The following is an 18,614-nucleotide window of genomic DNA, read 5'->3' as shown; positions in this document are numbered from 1 at the left end:
ACATTGTTTTTTAGCCAAACCCTTGGATATATTCCTGCAACATCAACCCTGCAAGTGTTTGGGTTGATTTCACTCCTTGTATTCAATTTCTCCCACCTTTGTTGATAAACCTGGAATGGAGAAATAATAGATGGATTAGTATCAATCTTAGATTTGCCCTTGCCAGTGTTGGGCCTAAGATTGATCTCTTCCTCTTTTACCCCAGAGGCGGAGGGTTGACTTGATGAGTTATCCTCATCAATTGTTGCTTCATCCAGATCATCAAAGGCTGATGATAGATTAGCACTTGTTTCTTGAGTTTTAGATTCCTCAATATCTTGTTTCACAACCGGTGGTTGTATTTCTTGTTCTTGTAAAACCAGTGGTTTTAGCATATCTTGTTTATGAGAAACCCATTGTTTCTCTATAACATTCATAATTGGCCCTTGAATAGCAGCCCATAGTTGTGTTTGAGCTTGCATACATCCTGTAATTCGATTAGATACTTTGATCCGATCACCTTATTGTAACCTGCCGGCCATTTTAGCATTAATGGCTAACTGGTTGAACTCGTTTTGAAGCAACCCAAGGTGTTCCCTGAGATGCCTCTGCATTTTCATGATGGAATCCACATCACTGCCTTCCATATCTTGTTAAGAAATCTGCAAGAATATTTTCATGAGATTTAATAATAACAATATCAAAAATATAATTTTGACATAATGTTTGCCATCTTAATAACCTAGCTTTCTCAGGTTTAGATTCAATCTTATTTTTTAGAAAAGCTTTTACCTGGGTGTTATCAACCTTCAGAGTGAATTTTTTAGCAAGTAAAAATAATGACCATTTTTCAAAAGCCCTTTTAACTGCATAAAATTCCTTCTCATTGATATGCCATCTAATGGCCTCAGATTCTGAAAAAAGACCGCTACAGTATCTGCATGGTATTTCCCCATCTGGAGTGATCTTGGTAAGGACTGCTGCCCACCAATCGTCACTGGCATCCGTAAATAATACCAGATCATCTTCATCTACGGGTATAGACATTTTTGGGAGATTCTTACATATCTCTTTTAATTGGTTTACCCCTTTAGTATGGTCATCGGTCCATATAAACCTAGCATTTTTTTTAACAAAGGACTGAACACCTTTCTATATATTGCTAGATTATTAATGAACATCCTTGCAAAATTAACTACTCCAAGAAAACTCTGGAGTTGTTTTACATCTTTGAGTTTATCTGGAAAATTCTTTACCTTTTTCACAATATAGGGTTGTAGAATTATTTCAGTTTCATCAATCTCAATACCGAGAAATTCAATTTTCCTCGTTGCTATGACTGCTTTCTTTTCAGATAAAACCAGTCCTTCTTGTTTACAAATTTTAGATAAAATCTCTAAGTGTTTAACGTGTTCGTCTATATTTTTTGATGCTATAAGAATATCATCAATATAAACAAACATAAAGTTGAAATAATCTTTAAAAATGTTATCCATCTTTCTTTGAAATATCTGGGGTGCATTAGCTAATTCCATAAGCATAACTTCCCAAATATAGTGTCCTTGTGGAGTAGAGAAGGCTGTGAATTTCTTACTTTCTTCTTCCATTCGAATCTGGTAAAATCCAGACTTACAATCAAATTTTGAGAATACTCTAGCATTTCGTACACAGCTAATTAGGTGTTCTCTACTCGGTATGAAGTATCCATCAAACTCCTGGATTTTATTAATACCTTGGTAATTAATAACTAGCCTGGGTTTCTCTCTTTTTATTTCACCATGATTTCTAACCAGAAAACCTGGGCTGCTATATGGTGAAACTCCTTCTTTGATTAAACCAAGGTCCAAATGTTCCTTGATAATCATTCTCATATCCCTTTGATCTGTTATGTTCATCGGGATAGGCTTATATCTGACGAATTCATACTTTTTGCCTTTCTTTAGAGTAAGACTGACTTTGAGTTGATTTCTACCCCACCATGCCAAAGGATGCTCGTTGTAACTTTCTTTGAGCCTCTTTTTGACATCTTCAAGGGATACTTTATTCTCTAACTCTATATCTCTATGATTTAGAGTTACCTTGAGAAGCTCCATATCCTCCGTTTGGAGTTCTTGTTCTGTTGTTATTTTCAACATGGTTTCTCCAAACCTTCTTGGATCTTTCATTTTTGGGTGAAAAAGTTGTCATTTATCACCACGCTGGCTGCGAAATATTATCGGCAATTGTCGATAAAACAACCTTGAGTCTTTGAACAATAATTTTATGATCACAAATTGTAGTGAACATAAGTCTTCTTGACTCATTGTCTTGTGTGTACTTCTTAAACATTTGTAAGAAGTTATTTCCTAACAGGATATCAGCTCTTGTATCATGGAAATAGATTGGTGGTGTTTTTACCTTGTACCAAGGTGTTTGACCTGCACCTCCCATAAGGATCTCTGCTTGTTTTATTCCTTTGCAAAGAATTAAAATTCTTCGAGAGAAATCTCGTCCAACAATTTTTGGCAATTTCTCTTCACATTCTTCAGGGAAGACTCCTCTTTTTGCTGTACAAATTCCTGCTCCTGAGTCAATATAAGCTGCAAAATACTCAGCCTTATATTGTTCATATAACATCCCTATCGGAATGTATATGGATAAAGGACTTGTTGTCATTTTTTAAAGAGATTACTAAATGACCCCGCCATTTTTAACAGACTGTGTTGTAACTCAGTAATCCGGTTAAGACTATTTACCTTTAGTTTCCCTAAGGCCTCAGAAGGTAGAGTATGGTTACTCCTTTCTACTTCTTCAATGTGTTCTAGTAAATCATGTTCATGACTTACTAATTTCAATTGTTGCTTCTTCCTCTCTCTGTGAACGGAGTTCTCGAATCTGATTAAGGGATTGTCCCTTATCTAATTCTCTTGGTTTTCCATTTCGTAGAATTCTTATTGAATCCTCCAAGTCTTTTCTTTTGCCATGAACTCTATTCCTTTTTCAAGGTGTTTCCATGGTTTATGGTCCTCCAGGAATTCTAGACCAAGAATGAGTTGATCCATTTCTTTTCCTGAAATTCCCCAGATTTGAACTTCCAATTCTCAAATTTTTATCACTCCTTGGTAAGTTCCTTTTTTTTGTTGTTCCAAATAGTAAATCGAGTTACAAGGGAACAAGTTTCGATGACTTGTAATTTCGAATACTATTTTCACTTCTTTCCATCCTTCTGGAGATCTAAGTTTTCCTATTATAGAAAACTCTTTTTCTTCTGGTGGAATTTCTTGAATAGGAGATTTGTCCCATCTCCTGCTTTTCATTCTGTCTCCTTGGAAAGATAATCTTCGGGGTTCTATTTTAAGTTCTCTGTATAGAACCGGTCTGTCTTGAATTTGAATGTCTGTTTCCTGAATTAAAGGAAACTCGATTCTTTCCGGGTATATTGCTTGAGCAACTTTCCCAAAGATCTCAGGAATTTCAATGAACTCATTTCTAATAAATAATTCAGAATGGTAAGGATTAGAAAGAGCATATGAAATTTGATACGTAATAGAATATGGCCTATTACCTTCCTTCATTAGTCTTTTTTCCTTGAAGTTTTGATGCAAAGTCAAGGCTCGACTAAAATCTCTATCAGCTAAATTGTAGGCTATTCTTGGATAAATAACTCCCACAATTTTTCCTGCACATAAATTTTTCGAGATAGTTCCTAGAACCGCATCTTGTATATTCCCCATTCTTTTATCGCATACTACGATATCTATGGGTGAATCTATTCCCTCTTTAAAAGTAGTCTTGATCATAATCTGGATTGCTCCAATATGAATCCAAGACATTGTCTTTGCTACTTCTGCTTTTAATTTCTTTAATTCTTCTTGAATTTCTTCAAAGGAAATTAACTGCATTTCAATTTGATTACTGGTTAATTCCATAGGGATCGCCATTTCCCTTCTGGATACCTTATAAATCAAATTATGTCTTCTTTGTCTTAGCCCTAGGTTTCCTAAGACTCTTTCAACTTGTCCTGTCGAAAATCCTTGGTACTTCTGTAATGTTGGATTTTCTCTCATAATCCTTTGGACCATATTATGAGATATCGTGGTTTGACTAAAGAACCCATCCAAACTTTCATGTGTTTCATGGCGAAACACTTCCTCTTTACTCTGATTCTGATTCTGATTCATCTTCAAAAACTTCTCGACTAAACAATATCTCTTCTTCGTATATGCTTTCATCTGAGGGGATATCCTCAAATTGATATACTTGGACTAGATCTTGAAAGAAGACCGCATCATCCATATCTGGTGTTGTTTCAAAGAGTTTAACTCATTTTTTCTCGTTTTCTGGATAATTTGTAGATATATGTCCTCTTGCTCCACATGTCCAGCAGTTGCAATCCTTGAAACTTTCACTTGCTCTTGTATGAGTTCTTCTGAAAGTTCTTCTTGATGGTGTTCTTCCCCTGCTTTGTGATGAGCCTGTTGCTGGGGATGTTCTTGTAGGTCCTCTTCTTCTACCTGATCTATAGGATCTGGCCTTTTGTTTGTACCAAAATGTTCTTGGTTTCCAAGAACTTTTCATTCTTTTATTATAGGGATTATTTCTGAATTTTTTCCTTTTAAATCCCTGTGATCTGTTTCCAATGATCGTTGGAAGATCATTTTCTCTACAACACAAAGGTGTACATTTATCTATAACCCTTATTTTTTTGTAGTTCTTTTGTAATGCTGCCATATGGCACCATTCTGCTAATTTTTCTTTCAAAAAAGAGGCACGTCTTGCCAATGTATCAAGATTGCCTGGAACATATTCTTTAATCAGCATTTCTCTCCAGGGACTTGGCATTTTTGCAAAAAATAGCTGAATAGCTATATTTTTCTCGACTCCCGAATTCCACCTGTATTTAGTGAATAACATAATATATTCATCAACTAAGCAGATATCATGTAACTCGAGGCTATAAAGAGCTTGAGTATATCTTTTCTTTTTCTCTGTATCTTGATTATTGAAATAGTCTACCCCTATGAATTGTGCTTTAAATAGGGTGACCATTCTTTCTCCAATCTCGCTGAGGGATTCTCCTGCTAAGATTGATTCCTTAGTTTCTTGCATAGTCATCTCCCATGCGATCTTAACAGATCCCATTAGACTCATTTCTAGAAGTTTAATGAATCCTTTTTTATTGAGATCTAATGTCCCTGCTGCTATTCTCATAGCTGACGTCCAATCATCTATAAGATCTTCTCTGTTTTTAAAGTCCAAAACATCAAGGTTTAACATAACCCCGTAAGGATGTATTGGATCTAAAACAGTTTTTCCGTAAGGAGTTTGATGGAGTGGGATTTTACTCCTTCTCGATCTGGTTCCTGCTGGATGTGAATTTTCTTCAACCTGGAACTCACTATGTGGTTATTCTGTTTTAACCACATATCTTGGGGGATTCCCTATGGGTTGTTCACCCTCAGGAAAATTCATTTTTAGATCTACTACTTTGAGATTCGCAAAAAAATCCGCAAGATCTTGTAGATTCTCGAGATTTAATCTTTCTAAAGTAATCATCAGATAGTATTTTTCTCTGATACTGCTTTTATAAGATTAATCATCATTTCATCATTGGTTAAAGATTTTTGGACCATTTTGGTTTTACCTTTCTGATGTAACAAAGGTTCGGTACCAAATGAGAGTGATAACCTTCCTTCTGTATTTCCTTTTCTAGAACCCGAAGTTTGTTCTAGATTTATGATTTTATTTTGAAGATCCTTTAGGTTTCCAAGAATTTCTTCTTGTTTCTTAAGGATTTCTTCAATTTGCCGAGGTATTTCATACAGCTGATTGCTGTAATATTGTACCGTCTTTTGAATTTCTCTAAGATCTCCGAAGAGTTTAGAGGAATCTGGGGTAATCTCTAAAAATTGAGAGTTAGAAATCATTTTTCTTTATCTCTTCAAAATTAAGAGCATTATTCACAACCTGTTGTAAGTAATCTATTGTGAATAGATTAACTTGTTTATAGGATTTCATATGAATAAAATCCTCTTGATTCAAACCTTCGTTTGAAGTCATCTTTTAAAAAAAAATCTTCTCCTCAACAAAGAAAAGCATGAATTAACGAATAATATTATGTCTGAATAATTAACCTAAGGCTTTGATATCATTTTTACGGATAATTCTTTGTACCAGGAATAAGCACAAAATCTTCAGATTTTAGCATAAAGTCTTTAGATTTTTAGCATAAAAAAGCATAAATCCAGTACAAGAATTAAACAATTAAATATTCAAGTTTTGGGGTCCTAGGAGCTATTGCAAAGAATCTTATGGGTAGGGAGCTAGGGCAAAGTCAAGTTTAAGTTTGGGGATTTATCACCAATTTGCTCATAAATATACCAGTTTTATTTGTGCTTCCTATAAATATACCAGTTTTATTTATGTTTTTACTTTGTTATCCCCCCACTTCATTTATTTCACCCTTGTTCTTTCTCAAATGCACACGTTTTTTTTTCTTTTATACTTTGCTTTCCTCCTCTTCATTTTCCTAACATGTGTTACGGGAAGAGTCTATGCTACCACATGAGCACTGCTCATGTAGAGATCCAACGACCTTTTTTTTTTTTTTGGCATTTCAGATGTTTATGTGAACATCTGAAATGCAAAAAAACAAAAACAAAAAAACAAAAAAAAACAAACAACAACCGTTGCTTGTGCTAGCATAGACTCTCCCGGTGTTACGAGTTTACTAAATTTAATGCAATGTTGACTACTATTTTTAATTATCTTCATTCTTACTCAAATGCACACGTGCCACTCATATATGTCTATTTCACTTCCTAATCTATCATTTCATTGTTCCGCTCTTGGACCCAGCGAAGATGGACCTAAGTATTTTCAACTTTATTTTTGGGACAGTGACAATGAGCTGCCTAATAGAATATATGCTCTGTTTCAAAAACAATTTCTCCAATCTTATCTTAGTTTTTTTATTCAATTTTTAAAGATTGTCCAGAATTCAATTTTCATAAAACATCAACGTCAAACTCAGTTAGAAAAAAAAAAAAGATAATTGAATGTAACAGATAGTTCTTAACAAAATCCAAAAAAAATTACCCAACCAAAAAAAAAAAAGTCAATCCAATTCGTGTATGCAAAAAAATTAAGAATAATGCTAGAGGTACAACACATGGGCGGACCCATATAGGGTCCAGGGGGGGCACAGGTTTAGAGCTCCTCTGCTGCGCTAAAATGGTGCAAAGCGTTGGAGCTGCCCTTACTAAGTAATTCACTGAAATTGATCAATTTTGGTTTTTCTTCGCACTTTTCTCTACCGTTCATCACGGGTCTCTGCACACTTTTTGTTACTTGCTCTTTCTCCACCTTCTCTACTCGTGATCAATTTCCCCAATTTTATGTTTACCCCGGGTCTAGCTAAGTTTTTTCCTATTGCAGTATTGCCTTGCTTTTTCATTTGCCCTTGTGTTTTGGCTGCAAATGTATCTGCATATTATTTTAAGAAGCTCACTATACACATTAGTTTTAGGGGACGTTGATTCATGGGTTGATATTCTCGACTGTAATAAAGCAATTTCAAGGAATGTTAGAGACAGATAAAACTTATATAATCCACAATCCAGCCATCAGGGACGGATCCAGAAATTAGAGTTTGGATGGGTTGGAACTTAATGTAATAAATCGAATTTAAGATAGTAAGAAGATCGTCAGCAAAATAACATCTGTCAGTTTTATTTTATTTTTTATAAAAAAACTAACCTCCCAAATGTATAATTTTTTTTAAAAAAAGAAGTTTCACCAAAATCAATTTTCAAAATGTTCATATTAATTAAATTAACATGTAACTTTCGAAATCTACCAACAAGTTTCATTTAGATTTAAAATTTACATTTTTAAAACAAGTTTTTTAAGTATATTTTAAATATATTTTCAAAATTAAATTCTATTAAATAAATTTTTTTATAAAATAGATCAATAATAATTCTATCGTTTTTCTATTAATTTACTATAAGTTTAATTCTAGTTATGAAAGCTATAATAATTAATATGTCCAAAACACTTTACACACTAGTAAAAAAACTTAATAATTTCTTTTGGTAAATATAAGTTAGAAAAACATAAGGGTCACGCGCTTTGAAGTTTGAGCAAATTTGGCATGGAATTCAAGGATAGTGGGGGGAATTTAAGCATGATAAGAAGCAAAAATTAATTATAAATTATCAGTTAAAAAGTCAAATAAATTCCTCTGAACCTCCACTGTGCGGACCCAATAATATATTTTCTTTAAAGCTAGTGACATCTTTACCAAAATAAATTGAACTGAGCTTAAATCTAACGGTACCATTACAAACCAAAAAAATGGATTGGGCTACAGCCCAGTATGGGCCATACATAAATACGTCTCTGTCAGCCGTTAGAGACATCAAATTGGCCTTTGAAAATGTCACACAAATTATGACTCTCATTCCAACAAGGTATTGTTGTTACCGAACTACTTGAAAAACTATCAATCCCAAAACTAACATTTCCTTTCAAAAGATTCAATGAAATCACACCTCAACTAAGCGAAAAAGAAAATCAACATAAGTGGTCATAAGTAAATTTTGCTTCATTTTAACAACTTTGATTTGAAAAATATTAATTTTTGAAAATCCGTATTTCCCCTTTTAGATATAATAGGTGCGGTGAAAAATGTCAAACAATCGATTGGTTTCACCAAACCAGAAGGAATCATTGGGTACAAGGGAGAGATTGTTTTATTGGATACGATGTGTACAATTATAAAACCTTATGCAATCAACTTATGAATGTTTTCAATGCTAGGCGGACAACCATTATCATTAATCTTTGGGACGACCTTGCTGTGAATGAGCACAAATAATGCGGCATAGGATATCAGATCGCCCAATTATTAGTTGTATCAATCTCAGGAAGCAAGAATACAACAGTAAAAATTCAATGTGTTCATTGTTTATTAATGTTTTGTGAACTATTAATAATCTGTTTTCCCATCTACAAGCACACAGGGGTACATCAGTTGGCATCAACAAACACTACAACTGTTTTTTTAACCCCCCCCCCCCCCCCCCCTCCCCCTCTTCTCTTCCCCCTTTGCACTCAGGCAGATGCTATGAACTCAAGGTAAATTTTTTTGGAGACGACTTCACAACTTATTTGAAAAAGAAATCACCTTCCTTATTTACATACAAATATTGATAAACATGTTAGATACAGAAACAAGGCGCGACAAACTAAATACAATTTGGATGAGGAGGAAGATGTTCATTGAAACACAATGTCTAACCATTGACGAAGTTGTTAAGAAGACAACAACTTTAACAGAGGTTCGAATAACTTCTACTCAACAAATCTAATTGATTGTGATTTACCTTCTTCAATTCTCAAACATCAACATTTCTTCAACCTTGTAATTGATTGACAATAAATGAGGATAAAAATGTAACTAATAAATATGATCATTGATATCATTTTTTTTTTTTGGATATAGAATGCATATTACAGATTGAAATGAAGTATCAAGGGGATTGAAAATGGATCATTGTCTTACTAGGAAGCATGAGATCATTGTCTCAGAGCAGGAACAACAATGAATAACAGCCTTTCTTGTCTAATTTGCTTAAAGTTACAAGTCAAAGATAGTTCCGAGGAAAGACTAATAGTTCAAATTTTATAAACAATCAAATATTTTTTTTATCAAACCTTAATGCATAAAAGTACTAGTGACGATAAAAAATTCAAAAAAGTCATAGTGACTATAAACAATTCAAAAAAGTCATAGTGACTATAAATAATTCACAAAGTCATATGACTATAAACAATTCAAAAAAGTCATAGTGACTATAAACAATTCAAAAAAGTCATAGTGACTATAAATAATTCACAAAGTCATAGTGACTATAAACAATTCAAAAAAGTCATAGTGACTATAAATAATTCAAAAATTCATAGTGATTATAAATAATTCATCAAGTCATAGCGACTATAAATTTTTTTTCAGAAGAAGTCATAGAGACTATAAAAAATTTTCAGAAAAAGTCATATCGACTATAAAAAATTTATTAAGTCATAACAACTGTCACAAAATTCATCATGTCATGATAACCATAAAAAATTTACTAAGTCCTAAAAACTATACAGAATCATAGCCCCCAAGGGGTTATATACAATGCACCAACCTAAGAGATTACATGAAATACACTAACTCAAGGGTTTTCATCGAAAATACGACTCCGAGGGATTGCAGAAAACACATTCCCTCACTAGATTGTTTAGAAGACAAAAATCTCCCAAGCGTTAGGAAAACTCTCCGTCAAAAATATTATAAGTGACAGTCCTAACGCATCCGTCGAAATAGCAGTTGCGGTCCAACCCCCATATGTGGGCAAAAGCAATAACTGCCGTTATACCACACGGTCCAATTTTCAAAAATAATGAAAATTCACTCACTATTATCGCTAGGTTCTGCTAGATCAACAAAAACATTAGTATTTCGGTTCGCCCTCAACAAGGACAATACCTTATCCTAGAACGGACACCCCACCATATATATATATATATATATATATATATATATATATATTTAAAAAATATATATATCTAGTATAAACTTTCCACTACTACTCAATGAAACTAACCAAATCATAATATTTTTAAAATATTAGGCAAAAGTTGTAAAAGTAAGAAAATCAAAATTCTCACGATTTTCTGATTAAGCAGACCATACTTTAAACACGAATAAAATAATAATTATTATCAAACACATACAACAACAAACAACATGTATGTATATGCATATATGTGTATATACATGCATCTATCCATCAAGGTCATGCCGCCACAACCCTCCTCGCCCGACTACGCTCCTCGCATAGAAACAACACATCGACGCCTCCATCGAGCCAGATCAGGAAAGCTCGAAAGCTATTCCATGGCTGGAAATCGATGGGAGCCCATTGCCGAACCACCACCCTGCCACCACGTCTTCGAACCAAACGGGATTTTGATACCTTCCGGTCTACCATTTTGAGTCGTCATCACCCTTCAAGTCCAGATTTGGACGCATCCACAACAAGTGAACACATATCCATGGCTGAGACTTGAAAGACAGGGGCCGACCTCTCGGAAAATTTAACCCCACTTCGCCGCACCACCACCATCTCAGATTTGACCTCGTTCCTTACCCAGAAACGCAACCATGGCTGAGATTAAAGCCTTTGTAACACCGGCAATCCCGTAGTACGACAGCGGCGCCTCCCTCCCCGATTACCATGCCCCTGTGAACCATACCATCGAATCCAGATCTGGAAGCTTGGAAGCTATTCCTTGGATGGAACCCGCCGGGAGATTCAAGCAGTAGCACAGCCACGCCACCCATCAATTCCACCCTAGACACCCTCCAAATTCGAAGGCAGATCTGGACGCTTTCGAGCTCGAGAAAGCATTTCCATGGCTGCCATTCGAGAACCCAACCCGCAGAAAACACCACCCCACATCCGCCGTTGCCACCCCTCGCCAACCACTAAGACTCGCGCGTTTCCCGCCACCGCCGTTCGTTCGCCGTTAATAATGGGACAGATGATGAACATGGAGAGGGAGGGATGATAACAGTCATACAGCATAGATACATACATACATGATATCACGTTGACGACGAAGAAACAAATGGGAAAAGAAAACGTGAAATAAAAACAAAAAAGAGAGAAAGCTGAAGACTTCAAAAAACCGTATATTATAAATAATAATAATAATAATAATAATAATAATAATAATAAAAAGGGGGCACGTGATGGAAGTTAATTGATAACTGACATGTCTATCCGATGGTTTTTATCTCCTCTACTTTTGGAGCGCGATCACACGAATACGAAAGAAACATTTTAGAAATCATTTTGAATTAGCGCGTTGTGATGAACACACTAGGGTGGTGAATTTATTATGCTGATAGCAGCTAGTGTTCTATTGCAATTTTACAATTAGTATTAAACTAGGACTTTGTTTCCTCCTATCTGCAATTCAATTGCAACACATTCCTACTACAATTATTTTGTAACGGTATCTCCAAATTTTCTACTCTCGGTCATCTCGCTAAAACGATATGTCCGAGAGTGGGGGGCTTATGATGAGTTATTACCCAATTTGACTTTCTCCCGGGCCCAAGCCCAATGACTCGATTCATATGGGTCCCATATTACTCCGATATTTATTTGGACCTTTATCAAGACCCATAAATACCTAATACCTAAAAGACCATAAGAGGCTCAAGCCCATGAAACTCTTTGACTATCTATAAATAGCTCAAGTTCTCTCATTATTAAGGTACGCACTCTATAGTCACATGCTCTAGTTCTCTAGAACTTTTATTGGGCAAATACTAACTTGAGCGTCGGAGTGTCTTTGCCGGGCAACCCCCGACGCCATTCACTTTGCTTTGTGATGCAGGTAACAACCCACGAAGTTTGGTCTTTGGAACAGTTCGAGTATTAATCCGGCTATCCAGATCTCCATAAGTTACCCATATTTTATCCAATCGGGTAATATCATTTTTTGCTACATCAAAATTCATAATCAAGCAAGGACATAATATGGAAACATACATAATATTGGATATAAATCCCAAATTCTCAGATTCAATCTAACCACTTGCTTTTTTACGTGATTCCTACCGCTCGCAACTGATACGGCAATACAAAATACACGACACATTGTTGGATGGCGACTACAACATATTATTTAAATTCGATCACTCTGTGGACACACGATCCACCATATGTTCCATAGAAGCTGATGGTCTGGAGAAAATCAGTGACAATTTGAACAAAGAAGAAAAGACCGAAAAACAAAGATTGACGAAGAAAAGCAAGGTTCAAAACCAATCAATCATCATACAAGAAAAGAAGACAAATGCATCAATAAAAAAACCCACGAAAGACAGCAAAGGAAAGATGAAACAAATAGAGATCGATGGCAACGAAACATTGGGTGATTATACAAAGAGGAAAAGATCACAAGCTGCCTCAAAATCAAAGAAAAAACTAGGAAAAATAAGCATAAAAAAGAAAAATACTGATGCTAATTTAGATGTGTATTAAGAGGGTGTTTGGGAGAGCTTTTAAGCTCTTAAAAACAACTTTTAAGCTGTTTTAGAGCTTAAAAGCTCTCCGGATTTGTTTAGTAATTTTTTTTAGAAACAACTTATAAGCTGTCAAAATAAGCTGTTTGACAGCTTATAAGCTGTTTTTAAAAAAGTAAGGGGGGAGGTACTTTTTTCAAAAAGATCTTATTTTAACATTCTATTTCTCTAAAATATCCTTATATATTTTAATAAATCTCCATCATATCCTCCACCCATTAAATATTAAATATTATTTTTTAAAAAAAATTCCAAATCACATAAATTTTTCTAAAATAAAATATTATAACAATTTTATTTTTTAATATATATTTATTCTAAAACTATTTTCATATATATATAACTCGAAACATTATTTTCATATAATTATACCCTTTTTGGTAATTTCGACGATAAAAAGATCTTATAATACCAAACACATCAATATCTTTAAGTTATTTAAAATAAGTTTATCCAAAGACTTTAACAGCTTATTTTTAAAATAAGTTCTAACAGCTTTTAAGCTCGTAAAACAGATTTTAAGCTCTAGGAGCTTATAAGCTCTTTTTAATAAGTTTAGTCAAACACCCTCTAAATAAGAAACTATTCTCATTATCTATGGGAAACCAATCAAACTCAATTTGTTTTAAATTCTGTTAACTTGTGTAGCAATTTAAAACCATTTACTTTGATTTTCATCTATCATTGTTTAACTAGATTGTTATAGTCACTAACAAACATCTTATATTAAAGAAACATAAAACGTACACTAAATTGTATAAATTCATACAAACAAAAACACGATATATATATTTCACATGCAACGCACATGCACCCTCCTAGTTTCCCTATAAATATATCGGTTTTAATTGTGTATTTAACTTAAACCCCTCTTCATTTCCCATGGTGTGCAGAGATGGCCTCGGATTTAGTTTTTATTCGGTACATTAATTGTTTCCAAACTATTATAATTTCGTTTTCATCCGGTGCATTGTTTAATTCTCGATTATAATTATAATATTTTGTGTTTGACTATTAATAACTACCTCAAAATTATTCAAAGATAAATCTTCAAAAATATATATATATTGTTCACAGATAATGCATTAGTTTTGTGTCGATTGGCTCTCTTGGATTGTATCGGTCCATTGTTTAGAGATAATGCCTTCGTGTCGGTTGAATTCTTTCCTAATTAATTATGCATGTTGTTTTAATATGCCTTATTAAACGGTCTTCATACATACATTTTTTTATCATTTCGTTTTTTTTAAAAATTATTGTTGTTTCTCTTCCTCGCCGCTTGCTCTCGGTTTATTTTGTTTTAGATGCATGACCCATGGTCGAAGGATCACGGACCACGACGCTTTTTGGATTCGTGGCCTGTTGTTTGTTTTATTTTCTTTCTTTTTGCCTTTCTGTTATCCAGCTTTATATTTCTTGGCATGTTGTCACGGAGTTTTATGTTTTTCTTGCTCGCATTTTGTTGATGTTGTGTTGCTTATCTTTGTTTGTTGTTTGCTTATTTATTTTCACCCGTGTTTTAGCGGCAATTCGCCCGAAGATCTGATAATACACTCTTCATTAATGGTTAGTTTATATTGTAGTTTAAGTTTTGCTTAATTATTTTCTTGATGGTTTCTCTTTTCCCGTGACTTGTGTGCTACTGAGAGATTAGCCTATTGAATTTCCTTTAGTGATTCATGTGATAAATAATACATTATAGGATGACAAGGTGACAAGAGGGTCAATTGTTAATTGAATGAGATTTTGGGGGAAAAACAATATTTTTTTAATAGTACACCGGAAAAGTTTCATATAAAAAGTTCAAAGTATTTTTTCACTAAAACCATAAAATGATATAAAAAAAAAAAAACAACAACAACAATAATAATAATAATAATTTTTTTGCACATGACATTCATCTTATTATAAGTTATTCCAGCCAATAAACCATCGGTAACTTAACTTTTAATCTTGGAATCACTTTGGTTTATTCAATGACAGATTATTAGAAATTACAATTAAATTTTGAAATAAAGACTAATGTATGAATTTCAAAAATGCTACTTGTTCAAAAATCTTAATATAATTCAAATGTTATTTTATTTTTATTTTTTACAATCAACTCCTTAATCCTTTCGGTTGTAGTTTTACAAAAATTATAAATTCAAGAGTTGCCTAATCAATGAAATAAACCAGAGCTAAAAATTTCCTTTTTTATGTGCACATCATTCCATACAATAATACTTGATTTGCGGTATCCGGATCAATTTGCCAAAATTTTTTATAAATTTAGATTTTTTTTTAATATATGATTTTTTTTAAAAGTCTTCAGTCACATATGGAATAAAAACAAATTTATATATTGTCCCATAAACCAATTAATTTATTATCTATATCTATATATCTATATCTATACATATATATATATATATATATATATATATATATATATACTATAAAAGTGTGGATAAAAGACATTGTTTTCCAATTGTGCATTGACAAAAATACCCTTTTATCCACACTTCTATGTTTAAATATTAATATTAATATTAAGCATAATATGAGTATTGAGCTTGGTCCACCACTTATCCACATTTTTCTCAGAGTATTGAGCTTGGTCCACCACTTACCCACATATTTTTCAACGTATTATCATTTTCATTAATTAGTTATCATTATAACTAATTATAACTTTTCAATTATATGGATGAGTGAATTATGGATTATAAAAAATTATATTAATTATTTTATATCTCATGGAAAGGGGGAAAAGAACGATTTTTAATTATAAACAATTAAAAATAAATCACACTTCTATGTTTAAATATTAATATTAAGCACATTATGAGTATTGAGCTTAGTCCATCACTTACCCACATTTTTCTCAACTTATTATCATTGTCATTAATTAGTTATCATTATAACAAATTATAACTTTTCAATTATATGGATGAGTGAATTATGGATTATAAACAATTATATTAATTGTTTTATATCTCATGGAAAGGGGGAAAAGAACGATTTTTAATTAAAAACAATTAAAAATAAATCTTGATTAATTCATAACTTTTCACAAATATAATAGTTATCCAAGTTGTGCCGATGGAGATTTGGGGTTAAAAAACAAAATTGCATCAAATATGGATGAGTGAATTATGTACAAGGGCATTTGAGCGTCTGCTCACCTACTCTGATACCACCTATCCACATTTTTCTCAATTTATTATCATTGTCACTAATTAGTTATAATTATAAATAATTAACTATTGAATAAATAAAAAATATAATTAAAAATCAAACTTCAAATCAATATAACTCATAACATAAAATAGAAAATAGCAAGCTCATTTTAAACTTGATTGAAATAAACATTTGTGTGTGTGTCTATATATATAGGGATAATAGCCAAAATAGTACTGTAAGTTTGCTTGTTTTGTGATTTAGTCCTGTAAGTATTTAATTTTTGGTTTTGGTCCTGTAAGTTTAGTTATATTTTGATTTTTAGTTTTTTTTTCATTTAAACAATGTTTTTATAACTGCACCGGTGATTAAACCGATCTAACTTAAAAAAACGGTACAACTGATTGGACTGTTTTAATCGGATTGTCGGATCGAAAAACCGTTTATATAATATAATATAATTAATAATATATTTTAAATTATAAAAAACCTAAAAAAATTATATAAATAGAAATATATATTTATCATAGTTTGAAAACTAAATAACTACATAAATATATTCAAAATAATTATAAACTCTAATATTAATAAATAATATTTTTAATGAAAAAAAAATTTCAAATAATCATGTATATATAATAAATATTAAATCAAGGTTTTAAAATAAAAAAACTAATTTTTCAAACAAAACAAATCGAAAACCAATTTTCCGGTTTTTGACCAGCTATGCTGGTTCAATCGTTAAAACGATTTTTGGGAGTGTTTTGGATCAATTCAGTGATCGATTTTTGAGTCAAACCGATTGAATCGATCGATACAGTCCGGTTTTCAAAACATAGCATTTAATTGTTAATATCACAACAGACACATTATCATTTTTAATGTCACTTAAGCATTTTTAGCTGTCACGTCAGCATTTTCTGATGTCACATCAACATACTATGAAAAAAAGACTAAAAATCAATTATAACTTAACTTATAGGACCAAAACTCAAAATTAAATACTTACAGGACCAAAACACAAAATGAGCAAACTTACAGGACCATTTTGACTAAATTCCCCTTCTATATATATATATATATATAGAATTCTGAACATAAGAGCATGTTTTCCAATTGTGTATTGACACATTTAATCTTCTACAAATACTTCTACATTTACCTTGGCCCACCAAATTATTAGCTCACATCTTTCTCAACTAACTACCTTCATTTTAACTAAATTATTTACTTTCATTTTGACCAAATTATTTAATTATTTCGGATTAATTTTTTTTTTTCAAAAAAATCTTACCTCCTTTATTTTGGTTTTATTTCTTTATTATGAAGTGTGAACTATCTAAATTTTATAGTGCTATAATATTTCTCATTATTCATTATTCATTATTAAATTTATAATGCTTTAATGGTTGTTTCACTTAAAAATTAACCCCTTCTGACCCACCTAACAAAATATTTTTACCTTTATTTTGACCAAAATATTTACTTTTCTCGGATTATTTTTTTAAAAAAAATCTTAGATCCTTTATTTTGGTTTTATTTCTTTACGATGAAGTGTGAACCATCAAAATTTTATAGTTTATTTTAACTAAGTTATTTACCTTCATTTTGATCAAATTATTTAATTTTTTTTGGGATTAATTTTTTTTGAAAAAATCTTACCTCCTTTATTTTGGTTTTATTTTTTTTACAATTTAGAACCAATAATTATAAAAAATTAAAAATAAATTATTTATCTCTTCCATATAAATGCACAAAAGAAATCAATAAGATAGTAGATAATTCAACTTAATGTTATATGTTCAACTTCTTTGATAGACATCCTTTATTGGTTAGTTATGAACATTATACTTTGATACATATTAATGTCATCATTAGTTATCATTATATATATATATATATATATATATATATATATATCTAAATTGTTGATTTATTCTGGTTTGTAATTACTTTTTTTTTATTGTATGATGATGTGTGAATGTGTAAACATTTTTTTAAAATATTTGTTTCAATCCATATTGTTCTATATGTGTTATGCTTATTATATTATCATTTGTTAATAACACATGATTTAGAGATTAAAATTGTCAATCACTCCCTAAAACACTTTATAACTTATTTATAAATCCCTACATAAATAAAACTTACTTTCAACTCCCTGGAGAGAGAAACTTTTGTTTCTAAATACCAATTTTACCCTTATCTCTTTAAAAAAAATAAAAATGAGAGAATGGATAATAAAAACAAAACTAATCCAAATAGTATATATATAAAAATTCAAATTAAAATCAAAGAACATAAACCATATCATATACATTCTTATGTTGATACAGGAGCAAGT

The sequence above is a fragment of the Henckelia pumila genome, chromosome 2 (genome assembly GCF_033568475.1).
Source record: "Henckelia pumila isolate YLH828 chromosome 2, ASM3356847v2, whole genome shotgun sequence".
Lineage (NCBI taxonomy): Eukaryota > Viridiplantae > Streptophyta > Magnoliopsida > Lamiales > Gesneriaceae > Henckelia > Henckelia pumila.
The sequence above is the reverse complement of the archived record's forward strand: the minus strand, read 5'-3'. Positions refer to the sequence as shown.